This window comes from Mobula birostris, chromosome 9, assembly GCF_030028105.1.
Source record: "Mobula birostris isolate sMobBir1 chromosome 9, sMobBir1.hap1, whole genome shotgun sequence".
NCBI classification, from domain to species: Eukaryota; Metazoa; Chordata; class Chondrichthyes; order Myliobatiformes; family Myliobatidae; genus Mobula; species Mobula birostris.
Window position 1 is genome coordinate 30772678 of NC_092378.1, and position 26797 is coordinate 30799474.

The 26797-nt window shown below is 41.7% G+C and overlaps 1 protein-coding gene across 4 annotated transcripts in view; it reads left to right on the plus strand.

The window, feature by feature from the left end:
- Positions 1-26797, plus strand: part of LOC140202639 (DENN domain-containing protein 2A) — a 116906-nt gene that overhangs the window by 4370 nt on the left and 85739 nt on the right. Inside the window, exon 1 of one of the 4 annotated variants that reach the window (XM_072267727.1) lies at positions 4724-5070. The exons of 2 other annotated variants lie outside the window; for them this stretch is intronic. The gene's annotated coding sequence lies outside the window, so the exon portion shown is untranslated. Of the gene's footprint in view, positions 1-4723; positions 5071-26797 lie in introns of those variants that run through there. One more of the 4 variants, XM_072267728.1, reaches the window with a different exon arrangement.

A 26797-nucleotide genomic window follows, 5' to 3' on the forward strand; every position in this document is an offset into this window, starting at 1 on the left:
ATCCCTTTCTTTCCAGATGCCTCACTATTTCTTCTTTAATGATAGTTTCAAGCATTTTCCCAATTACAGATGTTATACTAGCTGGCCGTTTGCCTGCATCCTTTTTCGAACATTAGCTGTCCTCTAATCCACTGGGGCCTGCCCAGAGTCCAGAGAATTTTGGTAAATCATCACCAAAGCCTCCACTATAACTTCTGCCATTTATTTCAGTACCCTGGGATGCATTCCATTAGGACCAGGGGTCTCGTCTATCTTCAGGCCCCCAAGTTTGCTCAGCACTGCCTCTTTAGTGATAGCTATTGTATCAAGCTCCTCACCTCCCATCGCATCCATAACATCTCTCTTTGGCATGTTAAACGTGTCCTCCACTGTGAAGATGGACACAAAATACTCGTTCAAAGCCTCGGCCATTTCCTCTTTACCCAATATCAATTCCCTCTTCTTGTCCTCCAAGGGACCCACGTTCATATTAGCCACCCTTTTTGTGCTTTGTATAATTATAAAAACTTCTATCTGTTTTTGTATTTTGTGCTAGTTTATTTTCGTAATCTAGCTTCCCTTTCTTCATTGCTCGCTTAGTCGTTCTTTGTTGCTTTTTAAAATTTTCCCAATCTTCTAATTTCTTTTGGCGACTTTGTATACATGAGTTTGATGCTGTCTTTTATTTCCTTAGTTATCCAAAGCTGGCTCTCCACACCCTTACTGTCCTTGCTTTTTAGTGGAATATACTTTTGTTGAGCACCGTGAAAAATTTCTTTGGAAGTCATCCATTGTTCCTCAACCATCCCACCATATAGCCTGTGTTCCCAGTCTACGCTAGACAAATCCTCCCTCATCCCATTGTAGTCTCCATTGTTTAGGCATGTTAGATTGAACTTTTGCACGCTCCCTTTGTATGAAAAATTCAATCATACTGTGATCACTCTTTCCTAACTACAAGATCACTAATTTTACTTGTCTCATTGCACAGGACCAGATCTAAGGTGCCACGTTTCCTTGTAGGTTCAGTAACATGCTGTTCAAGAAAGCCATCATGGATGCATTCTATGAAGTTCTCCTCAAGACTGTCTCGATTAACTTGATTCACCCAATCCATGTGCAATTCAAAGTCCCATTCTTACGTGCCTCAGATATTTTTCTGCTTATTGCTTGTGCCACTGTAATGTCATTATTTGGTGGCCGATAGGCATCTCCCACCAGTGACTTATTTTTTCCCCCCTTTACTATTTCTAATCTCTACATCTCTACCCAGATGGATTCAACATTCTGCTCCTTAGATCGTGTATCGTCTGTCAATATCGCCCTGATCTCATCCTTAATTAAGAGCGCTGCCCCACCTTCCTTATCTTCCTGCCTATCCTTCTGTATTACCTCTTATCCTTGGATATTTAATTCCCACTCCTCTCCACCCTGCAACCATGTTTCTGTAATGGCCACTAAACCATCCCCTTTGTACTGATTAGTGCCACAAGTCCACTAACTTTGTTTTGAATACTACGGGCATTCAGATAAAGTGCCCTTACACTCATCGTGCTTTTAAAATCTTGTAATCTTTTTCTCGTTTGCACTTGACTTTTCTTCACTCCACTCTTATTTTTCTCTTTTTTTATCTTTTTCTTTTACTTTATCCATACTATTCCAGTCTGTTGAACCCCTATTATTTAGTTTAAAGGTCTATCCACAGCCCTTGTTGTGTGATTCGCTAGGATCCAGGTCCCATCACAGTTCAGGTGGAGCCTTTCTCGTTTCCCCAAAACTGGTGCCAATCTTCCCATCAATTCAAACCCACTTCTCCCACACCAATCCTTGAACGACACAGTTAACTCTCTAATCTTCTTGACCCTACGCCAATTTGCACATGGCTCAGGTAGTAATCCACCTTTTTGGTTCTGCTTTTTAATATATTCCTGAGCTGTTCAAATTCCTGCAGCAGAACCTCTTTCCTCATTCTACCTATGTCATCAGTACCCACATGGACCAGGACCACAAGATCTTTCCCCTCCCACTGCAAACTCCTCTGCAGGTCAGATAAGATGTCCTGAACCTGAGCACCAGGCAGGCAACACAGCCTTTGGGATGCTCTATCCTTGCGACAGAGGACTTTGTCTATTCCCCTGACTATACTATCACCAATTACCACTACATGTCTCTTCTCTTCTCCCCTTCTTGAATGGCTCTCTGAACTACGGTTCCACAGTTAGCTTGTTAATCCTTCCTACAGCCCCCACTCTCATCCACACGTGGAGCAAGAATCTCAGACGTGTTGAACAAGCTCAAGGACTGAGGCTCCTCCAGCACTGTCTCTTGGATTCCACTACCCACCTCACTCGCAGTCACGTTCCCTCTTGTCCCTGACCACAGACCGAATCTGAGGCAACTAATTTAATGGGTGTAACTACCTCCTGAAACAAATTGTCCAGGTAAAGCTCCCCCTTCCTGATGTGCCACAGTGTTTGAAGGTCAGATTCCAGGTCATCAACTTTGAGCCTGAGTTCCTCGAGCAGCCAACACTTGTTGCAGATGTGGTCACCAGGAACCACAAAAGTCAATCAAGTTAGTCAGACAGGATTTCCTACCAACAAATCCCTGACCAATCCTGCCTTTTCCAAGTGTAGATTGATCCTATGTCTGAGAACTTTTCCTAATAACTTCCAGACTTCTGATATTAGGTTTACTACACTGCAATTGACAGACTTGTCCCTGCCACTCATTTTCCACTCCTTGGCTGCAGGATAGGGACAGGAAATGCAGACCGCAGATGGAATAAGTGAGATGGCACTCTGGCTGTCAGAATTTGAGGGAGATATTAGAATTTGTGATCAAAGATAATGCCACCCTCAGAGTGGAGGAGCAACACCTTGTATTCCATCTGGGTAGCCTCCAACCTGGCATGAATATTGATCTCTCCTGGTAAAAATATTTCCACAGCCCCCCTTCTCTATTCCCCACTCTGACCTTTTACCTCTCCTCGCTTGCCTATCACTTCCTCCTGGGTCCCCTTCTCCTTCCCTTTCTCCCATGTCCACTCTCCTCTCCTATTAGATTCCTTCTCTAGCCCTTGACCTTTCCCACCCACCTGGCTTCACTTAACACCTTCCAGCTAGCCTCCTTCCCCTTCCTCCACCCCCCCCACCTTTTTATTCATGTTGTCTTCTCTCATCCTTCTCAGAAGGGTCTCAGCCCAAAATGGTAACTGTTTACTAATTTCCGTAGATGCTGCCTGATCCGCTGAGTTCCTCCAGCGTTGTGTTGCTTTGGATTTCCAGCATCAGACTTTCTTGTGCTGATTTGAGGGAGATGGTTGGTTCTAGATGCCTGGTGCTCCTGAGTTATATTCTTTGGAGTTTTGGGCTTGCAACCCCCAACAGGATGGGAAGACCGTTATCACTCCCCTATTTAGGACTCCAACGGAAATTGCAGATAGAGATCTGATTATGTCACCAGAATGAATTTGCATATTTGAGAAATATCTCTGGTGTGTGGAGTTGTCCACAACTAAATGATGTGGACTGGAGTGTCCCAAAGTCTCATACTGTGTGCTTGAGAGTGTACTGATGTGGTTGCCAGCTCCTAGTAGGCTCTGTGGTGGGACAAGCTGCAGTTTAAAGTCCTCCTGTCATCTGTGAGTCTGCATCCTCGGTAAAACCACACTGACACATCGCTCATGAAATCTATAAAATTAAAATCGATTCATTGTTGACAAATTGAATAACCTGAAATGATCTGATTCCTGAATATAATGAAGACTCTGTGAGAGAGTTTCATATAGCATGGCTTGAGTACTGAAAGCCAGAAAGAAATCAAATTTAAAATTGGTGATGTTTACTGGAAACTTTGATTTGTTAGGAATCCTTTTGGTATTTGGAGAGAGCCTGCCTACTTTCTCTAAGTTGGTTTTAAAGGTTTGTTTTTGTGGTTCAGCTGAGCTTGAGAGAAAACTACATGAAATCCTTTCTTTTTAAATCTTTTTATTAAATTAGTACACAAAAGGTAAAACATATAGAAACTAATACACTTGCGATATAAATTTACAAGAGATATTAATACATAAAAAGTACAAACAGTGCAGTTTAGTTATAAAATAACGAGGTAATATAGTAGTATACTAATTTTCCATATATATCAATAAAGAGAAGAAATAACCCAAAAAAGACCCCCCCAAAAAAAACCACCGTGCAACTAACCTAAAAAGCAAAGCAAAGCAATGGGCTAACTAGGTATCCAGTAGACTTAAACAACTTAAACAATCACGTGAACATGAAATCCAAATGCCTGTTCAATTTTGTTCAGAGTCAAAAAATGGGAATAGAAATCATAAACTGTATTCTGTGTGCAAAAGAATATTAATTTTAACTCAGTGCAAAAATGGTTGCATTCTTTGTACTTACAAGTTTAGGTTAATAGAATTTCTCTTCTATCAGAAAAGATCAAGAATATTTTGCGCCTGAAAAATAGTGGAAAAATACCCTGGTATTGCTAGGAAGTTGCTAACCACTGAAGCATATTTTGAGCTGTGGGGTTGTAGCCCCTTTAATTGCATATGTGACGTGCCTGAAACTGGAGAATCTGTGTTTATTGTAGTTTTTGCCCAGTAGATTTGGAGAGGGAACAACGGTTGCTGTGGTAACAAGTCTGTTCTGAGGCAGCTGGTGATTAGTTCAATGGAAATAAGTCAAAAGAGGTCAAGGGAGGGAGGTGTGGGAATAGGGAGGCAGGAACTTAGCAGAGACGTCAGAGGCAGCAAGTTGTTGCATGGTGAAGAAAGGGAACGAATGAGAGGCAGGATGATGGCAAAAGACATAACCAAAAAGCCCTAAATCAAAGCAGTTTGGGAGAGAAAACCATTCTCGTTCCCTCCGGCACTATGGATTTTGTCCCCGAAGGCCCTCAGGTGTCTGGAAGCTGAAGGCAGAAGTGGTTCATCCCACCTTTCCATCCTTACTCCCCCCCCCCCCCGAAAAAAAGTTTTTCAAAAGGAAACACGGACAAATGCTGCCTAAATGGGTTAGTTGCTCCGGGAATAATGAGGCTACAATCAAGAGAGATTTACCGGCAATCAAACTCGGTAAGGTAGGAAATCTTCAAATTAGCTGACTCACATCTCCCCCCACCCCCTTGCCTGTTTTAGATTATCCATTCTGTACGAAAAAAGGCAGAACTGATTTTCAAGCAGTTCTACTCTACAGATCTGAGAGTAGGGAGAATAGGAACGTTTGAATGTTTCACTGAGACGATATGCTACTGAGATCTCTTTTCACACAGATTGATATTAGTCCTCTATATTGTTGTGTTTATGATTGTGATATTTTTAATCTGAGTTTTTATGGATGACCCATGCATAACCCAGGCTTCCTGTAGAATACGTGTCTGTTATCTGTGGAGTTGTATAAAGTTTAACTCCCTGTTCTCCGTGATTTCTTGCATTTCCCTCAAAGGCTGTTGTCAGTCATTTTGTTTAAAGAATTCTGAATTCTTTCCTCCAGTTCCCCTCTCCAATGGTTACTGTGCACCATTCTTCATCTGAGACATTTGCTTTTTTTTATTGGTAAAAGTTCAGAGTTGAAAAAAAAGTGGACGTGAACGATACAGCATACAGTTTAAAATTCCCACTCCATGTCTCCCGTGGTAGGAAATTGCGGTTGGGTCCCCATGACCTCACCGCTGAAAGGGAAAAGCTTAGAGATTCTGAGGCATTTCTTTGAGCCGCATATTGCATTTTACATTTCTGTACTCATTGGAACAGATATAGTGCTTTAAAGAAGTGAACGACAAAGAAGTCAGATTGGATTTAATTGTTAATCTAGCCTGTTGTATTTAGATGAACACCTGCCATTACTACAGTGAAAATGCATATCCACAGGAGGAATATTACATTTCAAAGGCATGCACTATTAGATAACTTGGACTCTAACTCAAAGTAGTAATTCAGAATGTATCTAGTATTATCATTAGAAGCTGTCACACACATTCATTAATAGTGATTTTTTTTATAACGAAGCAAATAATCCTCAGTGCAAACAATCCTTGAGTTTCTTTCCTGAAACATCACTAACACAGGTGAAAAGAGGGCCAAGGTTTGGGATATGATTTCTTGACAAGGTTTCCATCAACCGCTCTGGCGTAGTTGCATCCATAAAGGCTGTGTGATGTGAACGTCTCGTTTTCAGACCAGGCACAGCGTTGATCTTGTTGTCTGGCATTACCATTGTCTGAATGTAATAGACTCACAGCACTCCTTGTAACTTAAAGCCAAGGTCCCACCTGGTGTTGTGAGCCATCGGCCACAGCAGAACTCTGTTCCACCACAATCTGGGTTAGAATAAAGACAGTCAGTGGAAAATGGTTTTTGTGTAGTGACAATTAAATAGCATATCTTGGGTTACTTGCATATCCATTTTCCTGCCCCTCATCTCCACAATCAGCAACACTTATCTACCAACTCTCTGTACAAGCCTGTTGCTCTCATACGAAGGTCTATTTATAAGAAAGAGATTATGTAAATGTTCCAGGTAGATGATATTATTATAAAGAAAGTGAGTTACTTGAAATTGTAGACAAGATTCTGGATGGCTATAATGTGCTCAGGTGGAAGATTAGATGCTGTTCCTCAAAATTGCGTTGGACCTTGCTGTATCCAGTTCAGGAGACCATAGACATCAGTCAGAGACAGATGGGGAATTAAAGAGTTAAGCAACTGGAATCTTGGGCTTCCTTTGTGTACTGAACATGGTGCTCTGTAGTGTGGTCAGCCAATCTGCATTCAGTCTCTCCAGTGGAAGAGATGATCACGTCATAAGCATCAATGGTAGTATACAATTTTGGAGAGGAGTAAGTGAATGGTTGTTTCACCAGGAAGGACGGTTTGAGTTCCTGGATGTGGGGAAGGGAAGAAGTAAAAGGGCAGGTGTATCTCCAGTGACTGCATGGCAAAAGGAAGAGAAGTTGTTGATACAAGTAGTTTGAAGGATCTTCAGTGTGAAATGTTAACTGTCTCTTCCTACAAATACTGAATGTTTTTAGTATTTTCTGTTTCTATTTCAGATTTCCAGCATCAGTGGTTTTCTGAATGTTACCTTTAAAAGCAAGTGATTTTATGATCATATAATTAATCATAAAAGTTAAATAATAGGAAACATTTCTGAAACAGTGAAAACTTTTGACAGTGATATTTTAAATTGTGTACAGCTGCTAATTTTATTAAGAAAAAAAACATCCTTGCAATTCAACAGGATTATGTTTGTTAATGTAAGTAATATATAATTAAAGAACTTCCACTAAAACAAGTTACCTCTGGTGTAAGGAACTGAATGGATATGGTAACTCTATTTAAAGCATTTCTAATGTTGGTTTTAAACTTAATAATTAATTGAAAGTAAACAGATCTTCATGGTTAAACTTAGGAAAGATCTATGTTTGTATCCAAGAGGAAACATGAAGGCTCTCAGGAAGATTCACTACTTACAGTATCTCAAGATTATAAATCAGTGCTACATCTATGTTGTACATCATAGAAGGGGCATTGAGTTAAGTCAGTGCATAAATGTACCCTGGGTTGAAGATTTGCCTACTACCTGGAGCGGCTTGGACAGGAAAGGAATGGAGGGTTATGGGCTGAGTGCAGGTCGGTGGGACTAGATGAGAGTAAGAGTTCCGCACGGACTAGAAGGGCCGAGATGGCCTGTTTCCATGCTGTAATTGTTATATGGTTATATGTTATATGGTTAAAATGAGAAATATACTGAACTGTCTTTTTTAAGTGTAGGCTTCATTAAGGGATAAAATTCTGTCTGCAAATCAAAGGTTGGTAGTTTTGAAAAATATAGGTAAACTATGGAAAGATGTACAAATAACAGGATTATTGTAGTGGATTATTTTAATTTCCTCAATATTGACTGGGACTTCCTTAATGCCAGGGGCTTAGATGGACAGTATTGGTTAGGTGCATTCAAGAGGGTTTCTTGAAATGACAGGTAGATAGTCCAACCAGGAATGGAGCCATACCAGACCTTGTATTGGGGAATGAACCTGGGTGGCTGATTGTTTCCACAGCACTGTCCCACTGACACTTAAGTAACTGTAATGTAAGTTTTTAAGATGATTATAGACACTAATAAGATTGATGCTTGGGTTGATGTGCTAAATTGGGAGAAGTCTAAGTATAACAGTACTAGACAGGAACTGGTGAAAGAAGATTAGATTAAGGATAAGTCCACATCAGATATATTGGAAATCTTAAAGGCTAGCTAATTAGAGTTTGGAACCGATATGTTCCTGCAAGGATGTAATGTTAGGATGGCAGTGTTTAGCAATCTTGCATGACAAGATGTCAAGAAGAAAAGGAAGTACATATAATTATTAGGAAACTAAAATTGGATAAGGCCCTCGAAGAATGTAAAGGAAGCAGGAAAAAACTTAAACTCTGATTTAGCAAGGCTAAAAAAGACCATGAAATGTCCTTCTTGAGTAAGGTTAAGGAGAATACCAAAGCATTTTTATATAACCACTTCGTTCTGCTCCACACAGAAATTACTTCCCTTGTCCTTGAGTGGACCTACCCTTTTCCAAACAATCCTAATACATATGGTTGGTTGAACAAAGGAGGGAATTTCTGCTTGGAGCCAGAGGAAATGGTTAATGTCATTAATGAGTACTTCTCAGTGGTATTTACCAAGGAGGAGGTTATGCACGATAGTAAGATAAGGAAGTGTTATGTTGATATTCTAAGGCAGGTCAGTATTATGAATGAGGTGTTTGATGGAGAGAGGTGAACTTGGAAAATCAGGATAATGAGGGACACAAGAGAGAGCTTGCTGGGCCTTTGATTACAGATCTTTGTATCCTGTTAGCCACAGATGAAGTGCCAGGAAACTGGATGTTGCTCCTTTGCTTAATATCGACAAACCAGAAAATTATAGGCCGGTAGAAGGAAATTATTGGAGGAAATCTTTAGGATAGGATATACTTGCATTACGAAAAACATGAACTTCTTATGGAATGCCAGCATAACTTTGCACAGGGAAAATCTTGTCTCATTTAATTCAGCATTTTGTGGAAATAATGAAAGTTGCTTGATAGTTGTGAATACCGTCTGCAATGGATGTTAGTTAAGATATCTTGTCAATTCTTCTTATGGTAGGCTAGTCTAGAAGATTAAGAAAATAAAGATTTTTTTTTAGTGACTTGGGATCCAAAGCTGGCTTTGTCATAGACGAAAGAAGGTAATGCTGGAGGGGTGTCTTTTCTGACTGGAGGTCTGTAATCAAAGGTGTTCTGGAAGGGTCAGCATTGGGGCTTCTGCTCTACAGATAGATATGTAAAAATAAGTGATCTGGATGAAAATGTAGGTATCCTGATAAAGTAAGTTTGCAGAGGACATGAAAGTTGGATGACTTGTAGATAATCAGGAATTTTGTCAACGGATACAGCAGAATATAGTCAGTGGACAATTTGGACTACCAAGCAGTAGCACTCACATTGACTATTATGAAGTCTTTGAGAAATTGGTTATGACTAGAATTAACTTCTTCCTAAGCAAGGAACTGGACCCACTACAATTCACCTACCACCACAACATGTCTACGGGAGATGCAATCTCACTGACTTTGGAGCACCTAGAAAACAGCAATATATGTGAGGCTGTTGTTTATCAATTGTAGATCAGCGTTCAATATCATTATTCCCTTGGAATTAATCTCCAAGCTTCCAAGCATAATCATCTGCACCTCTCCCACAAGTGGATCTTTAACTTCCTCATCAGAAGACCATAGTCAGTATGGATCAGCAATACATCTACTCACTGACGATCAACATAGATGTGCCTTAAGGATGTTTGCTTAGTGCAGTGCTCTATTCTCTATACACTCATGACTGTGTGACTAAACACAGCTTAAATTCCATCTACAAATTCACAGATAACACCACTGTTGGTAAAATCTTGGTTGGTGACAGGAGTAAGAAAGAACAGCTGGTTGAGTGGTGTCACAACAATAATCTTGCGCTTAATGTCAGTAAGACCAAGGAATTGATTGAGTTCAGGAAAGTCAGGAGAACACACTCCTCCTCATTGAAGGGGTCAATGGTGGAAAGGATGAGCAGCTTCAAGTTCCAGGGTGTTAATGTTTCAAAGGGTTGAGCTTGGGCCTAACACATTGATGTAATCATGAAGACACACTGGTAGCTCTATGTCACTGGAAGTTTGAGGAGCTTTGATGTACCACCAAAGACTCCTGAAAATTTCTGTAATAACAATCAGTCAGCTGATGTTTTAAGTATATAAAGGCCAAGCATTCAGAGGATACACCACAAATGAGCAGCATACTGACGACGTCTCCTTGTATGGTGACGAAACATTTGCAAATGGATTGGCAAGATTGGAGAACAAATCAACCCAACTCTTACAAATTTTAATAGATGTACAGATGTACTCTTGACTAGTTGCATCACAGACTGATATGGAAGTTCCAACACATGGAATTGCAAGGAGCTGTGGAAGGTTAAAGACACAGCCAGCTTCATCAGGGGCACAACCCTCCCCGCCATCACACGTCCAAGGATTCTCACTATCTGAAATGTGCCCTCTTCTCATTACTGCCATCTGTGAGGTGGTACAGGAGCCTGAAGATCCACACTCAGCGATGTAGGAACAGCTTTTTCCCCTCCGCCATCAGATGTATGACTAGCCTATAGGCCCTAGTCATCTCTCTTTTTTTTGCACAATCTAGTTATTTTGTAAAATTATAGTAATGTTATGACTTTGCAATGTATGCTGCCGTAAAACAACATATCTCATGTGATATAGGACATGGATATTAAACTTGGATTCTGATTTTGGGCAGAGAAATGGCAGACTGAGTTCAATCGAGCAAGAGTTGAAGTGAATAAATACAATAAATGGCAGGATCCTTAGGAACATTGATGTACAGGGGAATCTTGGGATGCAGGTCCAAGGAAGTGGCAGCACGAGGCTGGGGTGGTAAAGGTGGTGTATGACATAATTATCTTGTTTTGTTGAGACACTAAAATTTAGCCAATGCTATAAAACTTTGGTTAGGCCATGTCTGAAATATTGAGCGCAATTCTGGTTACCACACTATGTAGGAGGATATGGAGGCTTTGAAAAAAGTGCAGAAGAGGATCACCAGTGTATTGGCTTTGAGGAAATGTCGGACAAATTTGTAATTGTTTTCTGTGGATCTCCAGAGACTGAGAGGTGACTTGATAGAAGTATACAAAGTGATGAGAGGCATGGGTAGGGTAGATAGTTAGATAGTCAGGGGTTTCCCTAGGATGGAAATGTCAAATAGCAGAGGGTATAGTTTAAGATGTGGGAGAAAAGGTTTAAAGGAGATTTTTGAGGCAAGTTTTTTTTTTTGCTCGGTGGGAATAATAGGCTGTGCAGCCTACCCTGCAGCATTTCTATTTCAAATAGTCTATAGTCCTGCTCACAGGAGTAGAGTAGTATGGCTGTATTCTAAAGGTATGTAGTTTGCTTGCCTGTCCTTAAGAATATTCCTTGTTACATGTATTGGCCTGACTTGATTAAATGGTCTGGCACTCAAAAGAGGTTTTTCATATTGACTGCCTTTGATTAATTGTTTATGATGGATGTCTCTCTTGTATTATTTTGAATCAAAGAGGAATTAAAGATGGGTGTGGAACCATTCCCTTCTCATTGCATTAGCTAATACAAGTCTCTGCGGTTCTTTGCTCTCGTATGTATTCAACCACTTTACATAATCAAAATTGTGAAATTAGGAAAAGAAATTCCAGAGACTGATGACTATTATGGACTTGTGAAAGATATCTGAATTATAAAATTTAATTTAATTAGAAAATCTTTGTTTAAGGGGTAACACAATGGCGTAGCAGTAACACAATTACCTCCCAGCCGCAGAGAACATAGGGCTAATCTGACCTTGGGAAAGTCTGGATATCCGGTGGTTTTCCAGTTTTGTCCCATATACCAGAGACATGCTGGTTGGTAAGTTGATGGGCCACTGCAACTTGCTCCTAGAGGAGGTGGTGATAGGCTGCTGGGAGCTGATCGTTGATGCAGATTCAGTGGGTGGAAGTATCTGTTTTCATGTTCTCTACTCTGAAATGAACTGGTTCTGTAATTGTCAGGTCTCTTCATGTCGCTGTAATGATCTGGACTGTAAAATAGAATTTTTCTGCCATTTCCACTCCAGGGATGAATCTTATAAAGGGGATTTTTATTCACCCCAATGTGTGGTATTCCCAGACATCCCACCCGGCAAAAACTCATTTCAGGGAGATAGCACCACAACCCCCTCCCCGGTCGACCTCCAAGGGTGTATGTATACAGGACATTTGATTATGAAAGAACACAACAATTTATTTGATCACATATTGAAACTATATATATATTCCTTTGTTGAGTACTTTGTTGGCAGTCTCAATGCTAATAGCTAAATAGTAATGCAAATAGCTTTTCTATTTCTTTTGCAAACTTTCCTTGTACTGTGATGGGGCTTGCTTGGCAGATTTGAGCATTTTGCCAGAGAAAGAGAGAGAGAGGTCGACTGTAAAGCTCGCTCACAAAGAAAACTGCTAGGTCTACTTAGCACAAAGAGGGACCAATCAGGATGCCCTCTCTCCGCCCTCCCCCCTCAAAAAATCGATTTCTGGGATATTGTATATAATTTGCAGGCGTCAGGGAGCTTCTATCAATATGTGGGAGACTCCCGGAACTTCCGGGAGAGGTGGAATGTCTGTATTCCAGTGGTAGCTTTTATTTATGAGAACAATTTGGATTGGACATGAGTTTAAAAAGAAAATGAAAAACAAGCTATAAACAACTCTAAATGACCAGCAAATTCAGATAGTCTTTCTGGGTCTTGCATTCTTCCATCATTATTAAGCAGTACTTCATTTTATTTTCAACCTTTAAGCCAGATACCTTTGGGTGGTTTAAAATAGCATGCTAATTGCCGATCAGAAATATGTGATGTGTGATTTCTTTCACATACCACTATACTGTAAAAGTAAATTGAAATGCACATTCTTATTGTACTTTATGAAAGAAATCCATACAAATATAAAAAGCACTGCAAAATTTTCTTTACATTCAGAGCATTGTTCAGTCAATGTGTTTGTTCATTGTGTTATTGGTTCTATACCCCTGTAGTGTTAGCTCCCTCCATATATAAAACATCATATGCAATACAAGCTTCAAATGTTTGAGAGGCTTCTACTCCAGGCTCTGCTCCTCACTGTCTAGTGGCAGAAGGACCTTACACTGCAGTCTTTTTTCCCCTCCCTCAAACCCCATGCATCGGCTTCACCAAGCTTCAGTGCATTCCCTGGCACATAGTCCTGCAACCTGAAATGGACCTTTACTGGAAAGCCGACAAGGGCAGACTAAAGTCTTTCACTGAATTGGTGATCTTCCAGCAGAACTTGTTGTTTATCTCAGTGGATGTCCTTGGGTGTATATATCCCGTAGATCAGAACATCCTCTGTAACACAGCTGTTCAGGATGAAGGACCCTTGCATCCTCCTCGGTACAGATGGAGACATGATCAGGTCCTGAAGACCATCGCTGAAGCCGTCAGCGCAGGAGTTGAGTGGGCAAAGCGGTCCCGACCCTCCAAGCAGACCATTGCCTTTGTCGGAGCTGGGGAGCAGCCAATACCTGCCAAAAGAACATCTGCAGGCATTCTGACCTCTGCAAGGGACTGGCAGCTGTTGGTGGACCTCGAAGGGCAGCTGAAGTTCCCCAACCATATCACAGCCACCACCCTGCGACCAGAAATTGTCCTAGTGTCTGAGTCTACTAAGCAAGTGGTGCTGCTGGAGCTGACAGTCCCATGGGAAGATCGCTTGGAAGAGGCCTTTGAAAGGAAGCTCTGCAAGTATGCAGGACTGGTCAGCAACTGTCAGTAGGCTGGATGGAGAGCGAGGTGTCTCCCAGTGGAGGTTGGTTGTAGGGGATTCGTAGCCCATTCTTTAGTTACAGCCTTCAACATTTTGGGCATCGAGGGAGAGAGGAAGAGGAGAGCCATCCACAGTACCACCAATGCAGCAGAGAGGGCCTCAAGATGGCTGTGGCTCAAAAGTAGCTAGCCATCTGGACACGAGCTGGGGTCTGATCAGCCCCGGCTGGGTCACCTGGAGGAGGTTGTATGATGTTGAAAGACCCGAAACACTCGATGATTCCAGGAACCTCACTGAAGATGTGTCCAGAAGCATCAATAGATGTACGTACACAGCAGTGTTACTTTGCAAATGCACAGTCCACAAGGAGTGGATGATCTTCTCGTACTCTTTGCTTCTGTCCTTAGAGCAGTGCGCACTGGATAAGACGCTGACTTTGGCACCTCATTGAGATTTTGTTGAGTCTGGCTTTGGGGTAGTTCTTCACTGCTTATAATGGGTTTATCCTGATATTCATTCCTGCAATTCGAGGTAAATGCTATGCTTAACCTGAAGGTGCAGCAATGAATATTAGGGTGAACCCCTCATGACCAGTGAAGGAATATTTCTGTTGTAGTTAGTAGAAGAGGGTCTTTGTAAATCCCCAGTGCAGATTGTGGGTTGTGCACAATCCCCAAACTCTGTGAGTGATGCATTCAAACTGCCTTGTAATCTGACTCTTATTAGACAGGGGTGGGGTCCATCATTCAACAGCATTCTTCTGAAAGAGTTCCCTGTGTTGAAGGAAGGCAGTTATCTTGGGCCCTTTGTCTTCATTGCAGCTTTCCACATCTGCCAGTGCATTATTTTCAACTTTTTACTGAAGGCTTGAATTGCCATAATTTAAATGAGGGTGTTGTTGAGGATAACTCGTCTGGCTTTCTGCAACAGAGTCAGCTATATCGTGATGCTGTTTTGTTCTGAAGGCATCCAGCCCCCAAAATTGCTTTCTGCTGAGACTAAACTTGCAAGCCTCACTGGAGTAACAGTTAATATTGTTGGGATCGCACCAGCAGCGAGTGTTTAAAAACACCACTCCGGATGGTATAAAAGTGGTGGATTACTTAAATTCATTTATTGCTGCTTCAGATAGTAATTTCCGTCACATATTTAAGTTGCTTACAGGAATGAACAAGAAGGAAATAATTTTTCTATGCAGGCATATACCTGACTGATTAAGCATTGATGATCTACCTTTTAGATTTCAGAAGAATAATTTGGTGCGATGTGCAGTTAAGTTCATGGAGAAATTAAGCCAATGAGTAAGGAATGCAGTTATTATGCAGTAACTGATTAATTCAATCATCAGCAAGGCACTTGATATTGGGATTGAATATTATGTATTAGGTTGTATGGTGTGGGCAAGAGTGAACTCCTTGATGATATGCAGTGCTTTTCACAACCTTGTTCTTGCCCAAAGTGCTTGACTGCTGTTGAAGTACTTAGTGGCAGCTGGGTTACACAAAACAAGCTTCCACGCTGGGAAATGTGATAATGACCAGATAATTGAGTGATAATTTTTGTAAAAGCATTGGGAAGGTTGCCTCTAGTTTATATAAAAGTAATGCTATTGGGATCTTGTGCACATTTGCTTACTTTGCAGCACTTGCGTCGAAGGACTTAGCCTCTGACAGCACTCCCTTGTTATGGCATCATAGTCTCAAACTGGATTTTACAGTCAAGCCTTTGGACTGGGCTTGGGACTAAACCTACAAAATCTTCACTGAAGCTAGAGTATTGGAGTATCACTGAAGCAACCGAGCAGCTTCTTGCATTCTGGTACTGTGTGGCTGTGGATGCTTTTGCAGAGTATCATATTCTGTGGATGTTGCCTCGTTAGTCTAATTGCTACTATTGCTGTATTCTGACATTTTTATAGATTTTGGGAAATGCTAACAATTTTGCAAACTACTCATCCTGGAAGTTGAGTATTAGATGAACTCGGTTATGGAAGATGCATGATAGAAGTCTGTGCAGGTGAAGATCAGAATAGGTAAGTAAGGATGAGAATCTCAGCCAAGGCAATTGTGAGTCAAGGTGATGTCATGGATTTGATGTGGGAACGGAAGCTTGCTTCATTAATGGTTAGACCAGTGTAATTGATGGAACCATTAACAAGGGGATGAAGCAACAGAGTAGGTTGTCAAAGTTCATTTGTTTTTGAAAAAAATTATAATGATCCACATGCAGACGTTAAACTGGACTAGATACCTGGGTGATTCAGAATGTGGGTGGGGAAGTCGATGTTCTCAGTTATTCTCTGTATAGATCGGAGCAGAAACAGGAAGGTTTAGACTTTCATCATCAGGTGCCGTGCCCAGTTTGAGCTTTGACTGCCATGGCCCACACACTCCTTTTTCGGGTCAAGTGGATGAATTCATTGGTATTCATTTCCAGTTCTCTGGCTGCTGTCTCCATCATCATTTGTCTTTGTCTTCCTTTTGCATTCTTCCCTTCAATCTTTCCCATAATTACCGTGCATTCTGACTCCTCTTTCCTAATCACATGTCCAATGAAGTTACGTTGCCTTTTCATGATCTCATACATTATTTCTCTTTTTGTGCTTGCTCTGTTCATGACGTCCTCGTTAGATATTCGTTTCATCCATGATATTCTTTGCATCTTCCTCAAAAACTACATCTCTGCTGCTTCAATTCGTTTCCTCATGTTACTAGATATTGTCCAACATTCTGAGCCATATAACATAACTGGATAAACGTAACATTTCAGTGCTCTGAGGCGGGTTGTCATGCCTAGTTTAGTGTTGGTCAGTATACTCTTCATTCTCGTAAAGGTGTCCATCCCAATTCTTCTTTTGATGTCCATGTCGCACCTGCCATCTGATGTCACCCAGCTTCCTAAGTAGCAAAAGTTCTGTACTTGTTTTATGTCTTTCTCGTTTATTCTCAGACTGCAGATAGGATTCTCCTTCTTTTTAGATATCACCATACATTCTGTCTTTTTGCAATTGATAGATAGACCCATTTTTGAACTTTCTTCAACAATTATATCAATTAAGTTTTGTAGTTCTTTCTCCATACTTACAATTAACACAGTGTCATACGCATAGCTAAAATTATTGATGTTTTCACCGCCAACTTTGATTCCCAAGATGTCTCTTATTTTCTGTAATATTGTTTCACTGAACATGTTAAACAAATCAGGGGAGAAAACACACCCTTGTCTAACGCCTCTCTTGATTTTTGTAAACTGACTCACTTCTCCATCTATTCTTACAGAGGCAGTTTGCTCCCAGTACAGATTTCTGATTAGGCGGAGGTCTTTCGAATCTAGATCTAGAATTTCCTGTAATATTTCGAATAACTTAGATTATGAGGACACTCAGTCCTTGTTTATTATCATTTAGAAATGCATGCATTAAAAAATGATACAATGTTCCTCCAGAAAGATATCACAGAAACACAGGACAAACCAAGACTGAAACTAACAAAACCACATAATTATAGCATATAGTTATAACAGTGTAAAACAATACCATAATTTGATAAAGAGCAGACCATGGGCATGGTAAAAAAAAGGACTCAAGTCCTGATAGCCCCATCATCTCACGCAGATGGTAGAAGGGAGAAACTCTCTCTGCCGTGAACCTCCCAAGCGCCGCAAACTTGCCGACGCATTGGAAGCATCCGACCGCAGCGGACTCTGAGTCTGTCCGAGAACTTCGAACCTCCGACCAGCCCTCCAATGCCGAGCACCGAGCACCATCCTCTGCTGAGCACTTCAACCCCGCCCCGGCTGCCGAGCAACAAAGCAAAGCCCAGGACTCGGGGCCTTTCTCTCTGGAGATTCTGGATCACACAGTAGCAGCGGCAGCAAAGCAGGCATTTCAGAGGTTTCACCAGATGTTCCTCTGTGCTGTCACGTCTGATTTGATGGAGACAGGATTGTGCACGGCACCCTACTTGACAGATATCTCCACCGGAGTGGCCGTTGCGCGCTGCGTCACGCCGCCATCTTCTCCTCCCACCTCTAACTTATTGTGCTTCACTTTATCAAATGCTTTTGTGTAGTCGATAAAACAAACAAACAAATCTTTTTGCACTTGAATAGCTCATTCTGATAGTATCCTTAACATCAATATTGCGTTTCTTGTACCTTTGTCTTTCACAAAACCACATTGTTCGTTACCTACTTCAGCTTGTATCTTACTTTTAGCTCTTGTCATCAAAATTCTTAGAAGTATCTTAGTGATATGACTCATTAAACTTATGGTCCTATGCAATTCACGTTCTATTGCTCCAGGTTTCTTAGGACGAGTGATAAATACTGATTCAGAATGTGGGTGGGGAAGTCACTGTTCTCAGTTATTCTCTGTATAGATTGGAGCAGGAACAGGAAGGTTTAGACTTTACATTTTCTTTAACATGTGGATGCCCATTTTCCATTGAAAATCAGTCCTGTTGTCCTTTTGACTGGCAAAACAGTAACACAACTATGAATTAATTCCTCATACAGAGGGCAACTTGCAGGTTGTTAATTTAGTACATTCATTGATGTGGATGTTACCCCCTGGCAGCCAGGACAGCCCATGATGGGGCAGTTAAAATCAGACATCTGATTGCAGTAGGGTAAGAGTATCCTAAATGCTGGCTTGCAATGCACTTCTCCAGATTAAAATGTTGGTGCACAGTTTTCAAAGATTTCTGGTATGAGAAGCTGCATGGTAATAAAATCACAAAATAAAGGAACAGAACTAAGCCATTTGGACTGTCATGCCTTTCAGTCGGAGGAGACTCGGTTCTGTTGATTCCTTCCTGTAGCTCTCAACCCCCAAACTGATCAAGAACCTACCAATTTCTGCCTTAACTACACCAAATTATTTGGTCTGTACAACTGTAGTGCATGATTGTACCCTTGTAACTGCAGGAACATGGTCAATACAGATATGAGTGATAGCTTTTTTTAATGGACCAGCGGTTTAAGTTAACTTGTTACAAAGATAGTCATGGAACATTTTACAAGATGTACAAGATTAGTGATTAAATCCTAACTGACCACAAGTGAGATTCCTGTTGACTGGAGGACAGCAAAGGTCATCCATATTTTCAACAAGAGGGGTTCCATGGGAGCGTGACACTATTACAGCTTGGGGACATTTCGGAGTTCATTTCTGGCACTGTCTGTAAGGAGTCTGTATGAACTCCCTATGAGTGTGTGGGTTTCCCCAGGGTGCCCTGGTTTCTACCCACCGTCTAAAGGTGCACAGGTTAGTAGTTGATAGGTCATTGTAAAATTATCCTGTGATCGGCTAGTGTTGAGTAGGTGGGTTGCTGGGCAGTGTGACTTGTTGGGTCAGAAGAGCCTGTTCCCTGTTGTCTCACTTTAAAAGAAGAAAAAGCAGCAGGGAAAAGCCTGGTAGTTTCACACTGTAATTAATATCAGTGGTAGGTAAGTTATTGGAGAAATGACTGAAGGACAGAATTAATGAGCACTTGGAATGAACTGGTCTGATCAGAAACTGCTGACATGGCTTCGTCAATGCTAGTTCCTGTCTGACCAACATGATTGAAGTTTTTGAAGAGATAATCCAGTGTATTGATGAGAGCAGGTCAGCGTGTATGTTTCACATGGGCTTTAATGAGGACTTTGACAAGATCCCACACAGGGGATTGGTCCAAAAATTTAGGGCCCACGGGTCTTTGGCACTTTGGCAAACTGGATCCAAAAATGGCCAGTGTATGGGAGACAATGTAATAGTCAAGGGTTGTTTTTGTATCTGGATACTAGTGGTGATCCTCAGGGATTGGTGCTGGTACCTTTGCTGTTTTGTGCTATACTTCAATGATGTGGATGGAGAAGGCACGATCACTAAATCTGCAGATTGGTGGAGTCATGGACAGTGTTGAGGGTGGTCTTAGGCTGCGGAGTAATATTGACGTTCTGATGAAACGGGCTGATAAATGGTGGATGGGGTTCCATCCAACTGATTGAGGTGATGCATTTTGGAAATACTAATGAGGCTGGGACTTGTACCATGAAAGGCAGAGTCTTGGGTACCATTGATGAACAGAGGAACCTTAGAGTACAAGTCCAGAGATCCTTGAAGTTAGCACCAGTAGATAAAGTAGTTGGGAAGGCATATGGTATTCTGGCCTCCATTTGTCAGATCACTGAATATAAAAACAGAGTTTATGCTCCAACTTTATAAAAGTTACGCCTCAACTTTAGTACTATGTGCATTTGAAAGTGCCACACTATAGGAAGGCTGTGATGACGCTATGGAGGATGTAGAGGAAATTCACCAGGATGGAATGTTTTGTTCAAGACTGGAGAAGCTATGTCTGTTTTCCCTGGAGTGGAAGAGATTAAGACCAGACATAATTGGAGTACGGGTGTCCCCCACTTTCTGAACGTTCGCTTTATGAAACCTCACTGTTACGAAAGACCTACATTAGTTCCCTGTTTTCGCTAACAGAAGGTGTTTTCACTGTTATAGAAAAAAAGCAGCGCGCGATAAAAAAGCAGCTCATGAAAAAAAGCAGTGCGCCCCGAGCAGCTGCTCTCCCCCGGATTCGGAACTGCAATCTCACCGGCATTGCTTAAACACATGCCTGTGAGCAGCCGTTAGCAAAATGAGTTCTAAGGTATCGGAAAAGCCTGAAAGAGCTTGTAAGGGTGTTACATTTAGCGTAAAACTAGACATAATTAAGCGTTTTGATCGTGGTGAATGAAGTAAGGACAAAGTGAGTTTGGCTTGTGGAAGTTGACGAAGATGATGGAGGTTTTGGCATCCCATGATGAAGAACTGATGAAGAGCTGAAACAACTGGAAGAGGAAGGGATAACAATCGAAACCGAATGAGTAATGATAAAGTATGACTTTAATTTTGAAAGGGTACGTCGGTTTAGGGGATATTTGCAGGATGGTTTGAGTCCTTACAAAGAACTGTGTGATAGAAAAATGCGTGAGGCTCAGCATTCAAGCAAGCCTTCCACAGCAGATGACGAACCTCGACCTTCGACATCAAGGCGGGCAGTCATAGGAGAAGATGACCTGCCTGCCCTAATGGAAACAGATGACGATGAGATGACACCCCAGTGTCCCACCACCCCAACCCCCAGGCTGCGGACAGATATCGATTCGTGGAGAATGCAGCGGTAGTCAGGAGGCACACAGCACATCTTTAAGAAAAAAGCCGAAATAAACATGCTAATTAATTAGGTGCCGCCCAGCACCTAATTAATTAGCTTGTTTATTTCAGCTTTTTTTTCTTAAAGATATGCTGTGTGCCTCCCGGCTACTGCTGTACCCCTGCATGCTTCGCGGCAATGTATCGGTCGGCGACCTGGAGGGTGGGGACCACTGCACCACCCAAACTCCGACGACTCAGTCTAACACACCATCATTAGTGTGCTCGGCGCTGTCTTCCTGATTCCCGTAAGTGATACTACACTGTATATACATTATTTCTACTTTATATTAGCTGTGTATTTTTACGTGTTATTTGGTATGATTTGGCAGCTTCATAGCTTAAAGGTTACTGGAGAGAGTGTTTTTGCCAATGGCACTTGTGTGAGATTTTCTGCGGAGAGCGCTTGCGTGAGATTTTCGCTACGGACAACAGTGCAGGCAATGATTGTGGAAAAGTATTTATACTTTATATAGGCTGTGTATTTATCATATCATTTCTGCTTTTACTATATGTTACTGTTACTGTAGGTTTTATGTGTTATTTGGCATGAGCTGGTAGGTTATTTTTGGGTCTGCGAACGGTCACAAAATTTTCCCATATAAATAAATGGTAATTGCTTCTTTGCTTTACAATATTCTGGCTTACGAACTGTTTCATAGGAATGCTCTACCTTCGGATGGCGGGGGAAACCTGTATTGAAAATTGAGAGGCACAGACAGGAAGACTGCAGGAAACTTTTCCCCCATATCAAAGGAGACATAGGTTAAGGATGGGGGGGGGGGGAACAGATTCAGAAGGGATATATGGGGGGGGGGTTGTTTTTCACCCAGAGATTGGTAAGTAGCTGGAATGCACTGGCAGAAAGAGCGGTCAAAGCACATGAATGGGCAAAGAAGGCTGCAGGTCAAGTGTTGAGATATGATTGTGAATAGGTGCTGACTGGGTGGTGTGGATACAGTGAGCTGAAACTGCAAGGTAATGGAGTTGGTGAATCCTGCTGTTTGACCAGACTGGTGTGCATGATGGGGTAGTGCCCTTGCCAGTGTGGATTAGTATTGATGATACCATGCTGTGTGGCTCCATGACTTAAGGCAGTGACAAAGCAAGTGGAAAAGAAAATGAGGTGGGTGATTTGACACAAAGTTGGAGAAGTAGGTTTTGAAGAGTGTTTTTGAAATCAGATGTGAGTGTAATAAGATAAAGAAGTCTTTGGGAAGGATACCCAAGTCTGGGCATGGTTGCTAGAAGAAAATCGTTAGCAGAGAGAGCGAGAGGAAGGAAGGGAAGAACAGGAAGAGAATCAGCAGTAATTTTATAAATGCAAATAGTAGAATATATAAATGGCAACATATGGTGTGGATAGCCAAATAATCTGAAATAGAAGCTTTGGTATTTTTTTGAATCTTGTGCGCATAGCAGTTGTGAGATTTAAATTTTAAACTGCCAGATTTTTTAAGGTGAACCATCGCCTTCCAGAAGTAATCCATCAATAACTAATGTAGTACTGTACAACAGATAAGGAAATGGCTAATCAGAAACACAAGAGATTCTGCAGATGCTGCAGAAATACAGAGACACGCAATACTGGCAGAACTCAGCAGGTCAGGTAGTGTGTATGGAAATTAATAAACAGTCAACATTTCAGGCCAAGACCCTTCATCAGGAGCGATGAAGGATCTCGGCCAGAATCACCGACTGTTGATTCATTTCCATTGACACTACCTGACCCGCTGAGTTAGGCCAGCATTTTGCATGTATTGCCAAAGAAATGGCTGTCTCCTGACTTCTCAGCATCCACGGTGCTGACCACGAATTTGTTGTGACATGCAGTATGACCTAGGATATTGGTGACCTCACTTGTCAATTACAGCACTCTCCCCAGGGAAGATTTCATGGTTGGGCAAGTAATCTGCTTTGCTAAGTTTTGATAATTTCTTAGGATAGTATGCCTGGATGTGTTTGTATTTTATTTAGGACTTGGTATGTTGGGGAATTTAATTAAATATTGCATGAACAATGGTGATAACATTGTTGAAACATGTGAATGAACGTCTGAAAGGAAAGCCTCAGTGAAGGTGAACTTGGGGCTGCTGATTTGGGGGACTTGCATGCGATGTTGTGGGAACTCCAGTGTAAAGAGGCCGGTGAATCCTGCTGTTTAGCATAGGGTAATGTGCTGCCTGGATTCATTAGCATGGGGACACTGTGCCATTCAACAGTATATTAATCAAATTCCTAACAGATCAGGGAACAATTGTCTTCCAATAAACCGTACTGGATGAAAACTGTTTTATTGATATCAGAATGGCCTTGTTTAGCCAAAAGTTCGGTTTGCAGATGCAGGCCAGTTTTATCCTTTAGAATTGATCGTGATACTGCAAATAATGGGATGGTGCAAGTGAGAAGTTGGGCCTCCAAGCCATTTACTTCTCTTGGTCTGACAATTAACTGGAACGAATCTTGTTTTACACGAGGGATTATAACAGTTGGCTTACGATGGTGCTTTCTTTGTGTGGGTTTTAAATACAACAGTGCATATGTACTTGAATGAATCTTCCATAGTATTTCTACCTGGCAGAAACTAAGGCAGCTGTAATCTTTCTTGCGAAAAAAAAAGCCTTGTTTCACTGCAATACCTGGTTTCAAAGGGTAGGCAACAAAGAATGTAATTTGCTTTTCACCTATTATCAAGCAAGTGTTTCCTTTCTGCATATGTTTTGCTTTCAGCTTCACCTTCTGATCTGCTGACAAGAAATTGCCATTTAGCACCAGGTGATTATTACCAGGATTCTCCTTTTTTGGCTGCGTATCGTTAGAAACGTGCTAGGTTGACTCTGTGATCTTCCCATTCTCTTTCGTTGCACTGATGATTGTCTCTGCAATGCACGGTTTTGCTTGGGGAGTTTTGTTTTGGATCCAGCCACACATACTGTCGGTGCGAGTCACAGCATGTGGATCCAAATGTATTTCACCACCCTGCTGCCTTGTGCCTGACAAAGGTTTGTTTTGTTTTGGGAGTTTAGTGTCAAATGATAATGGTGTTTGGTTCTTGCCAGAGCAACTGCCTTTTGTTTTTTTTGTGTGTGGGGAGAACTGTGGAGGTGGGATGGCAATGATAATTTCTTGTTAAAATAACAATGATCTTTTTACTTGGTGGCAACCTCTTCATAACAGTCTCTTTATATTTTATAATATATTGTTTTATCTTAAAATGGAAAGCAGTGGAATTGCTCAAAGATGGTCTGGTTTTAGTGACTCATAAATATTCCCCCCTGCCCAAATCCTGGATCCACTTCCACTCCAACTAAGGATGTATGCGATGTAGTGTGTTCAGACTGCAATTCAGATGATCTGTTATTGGTCTGCCTGGCATCTGCTGGCAATTTCTGCTTGTATCTTGGCTGGATATCAGTGCAGGTGTTAGAATTGTATTAGTGTCCAGGTCCCTGCGTCGAGATTTGTGCAATGGTTTCCCATTTTAGGATAGCTTTCATATGCTTGCTTCTTACAAGGACGAAGTACATTGAAGAACACTGGTTGTAGAGAGTTGTTGTCCAAAGCAGACAACACTTCTTGCTTTAATAAGTGTTTGGCAATCCAGTCTTGGTACATCTCCAGGGCATCGTGCAAAAAATCATTTACAAGTGGTATTGGATGAAGTACTGTATGTCTTTCCATAATCCACATTAGCATCTTTATTCTTTTCCTAACATCAAGTGACACCATTTGAGCTCACTTGTACTCAGCATCTGTTTCTGCTTGGACTGACGCCAGGTGCTGCCTGTGTGGAAATGAAACATTCTCCCCTGTGACTGCATTGGTTTCCTTTTGGGTGCTGTGGTTTCTTTCCACATCCCAAAGATATGCAGTTGGGTACGTTAAGTGGCCACTGTAAATTACCCCTTGTGTGTAGGTAGTGGTTGACTCGGTGGGGGGGGGGGGGGGGCGGTTGGTGGTGGAAAGTCGATGAAAGCATGTGGAGAATTAAAACAAAGAGCATCGATGTACGTTAAGTCTTTAAATAGGTCATTGATGGTCAGTTTGGGCGCAGTGGGTAGAAAGGATCCATGCTCCATCTTGCTATGACTAGCAAAGCCAAACAGTGGAGGAATCTTCTTCTAAATTGAGGCTCATCATTGTTTGCTTCCTGGTAGCCGACTCTGAGTGGAATTGCCAGAGAATATACACTCAGTAGCTGCTTTATTAGGTACACTTGCTTGTTAATGCAAATATCTTATCAGCCAATCACGTGACAGCAAAAAAAATGTATAAAAGCATGCAGACACAGTCAGTTGTTGTTCAGACCAAACATCAGAATGGAGAATAAACATGATCAAAGTAACTTCGACTGTGGAATAATTGTTGGTGCCTAACAGGGTGGTTTGAGTATCTTAGAGACTGCTGAACTCCTGGGATTTTCAGGCACAACCGTCTCTGGAGTTGACAAAGTAAAAAAAAAAATCATCCAGTGAATGGCAGTTCTGTGGGCAAATCTCCTTGTAATGAGGGAGATCAGGGGAGGATGGCTAGACTGGTTCAAGCTGACAGGAAGGTGACAGTGACTCCAGTAACCGTGTGTTACAACTGTGGTGTGTGGAAGAGCGTCTTTGAAGGCACAACATGTCAAACCTTGAGGTGCACGGGCTATAGCAACAGAAGACCACTCTGGACTCTACTCCTGTTCCTAATAAAATGGCCACTGAGTGTAGACGGGTGCTTTCCCAGTTTGCCTCTGCCCTCGTGGGTTCACCACCTATGAACACAGGGTGGGGCAAAAAACGCAAAGTGTCATTGGAAAATTTTTGTATCTTTCAAACCAAATATTAGTTTTACGTTATTTTTTGCCATCTGTGCATTCGTCATTTCATTTTAACATAAGAAATAGGAGCAGGAGTAGGCCATCTGGCATTCAAGTGCACCGCCATTCAATAAGATCATGGCTGATCTGGCCATGGGCTCATCTCCACCTAACTGTCTTTTCCCCATAACCCTTAATTCCCCTACTATGCAAAAATCTATCCAACCTTGTCTTAAGTATACTTACTAAGGTAACCTCCACTGCTTCATTGGGCAGAGAATTCCACAGATTTACCACCCTCTGGGAAAAGCAGTTCCTCCTCATCTCTGTCCTAAATCTACTCCCCCGAAACTTGAGACTATTCTAGTTCTAGTCTTGCCTACCGATGGAAACAACTTTTCTGCCTCAATCTTATTTATCCCTTTCATAATTTTATATGTTTCTATAAGATCTCCTCTCATTCTTCTGAATTCCACCAAGTACAGTCGCAGGCAACTCGATCTCTCTTCATAGTCGAACCCCCTCATCTCTGGAATCAACCTGGTGAACCTCCTCTGCATCGCCTCCAAAGCCAGTATATCCTTTCTCAGTAAGGAGACCAGAACTGCACGCAGTACTCTGGGTGGTGCCTCACCAGTACCTTGTACAGTTCAGCATAAGGACCCTGCTCTTAAATTCAATCCTTAATTTTGTCGTTTGAGTGTTCTTCAGGCATTTCAAGTATTGGCTAATAACTGGGGTGGGGAGGGGTAAAGTAGTTAGCAAATGCAGTGAGAGTGTTTACACTCTGCCCTCACCCCCCCCACCTCTCACCCCCCCCAACGTGCGCGCGCACACTGATGCTGTGTTGAAACTCTCCAAGTATAAAGTTCTGTCTTAAATTTTCCAATTAATTTAAATCAGATTAGCCT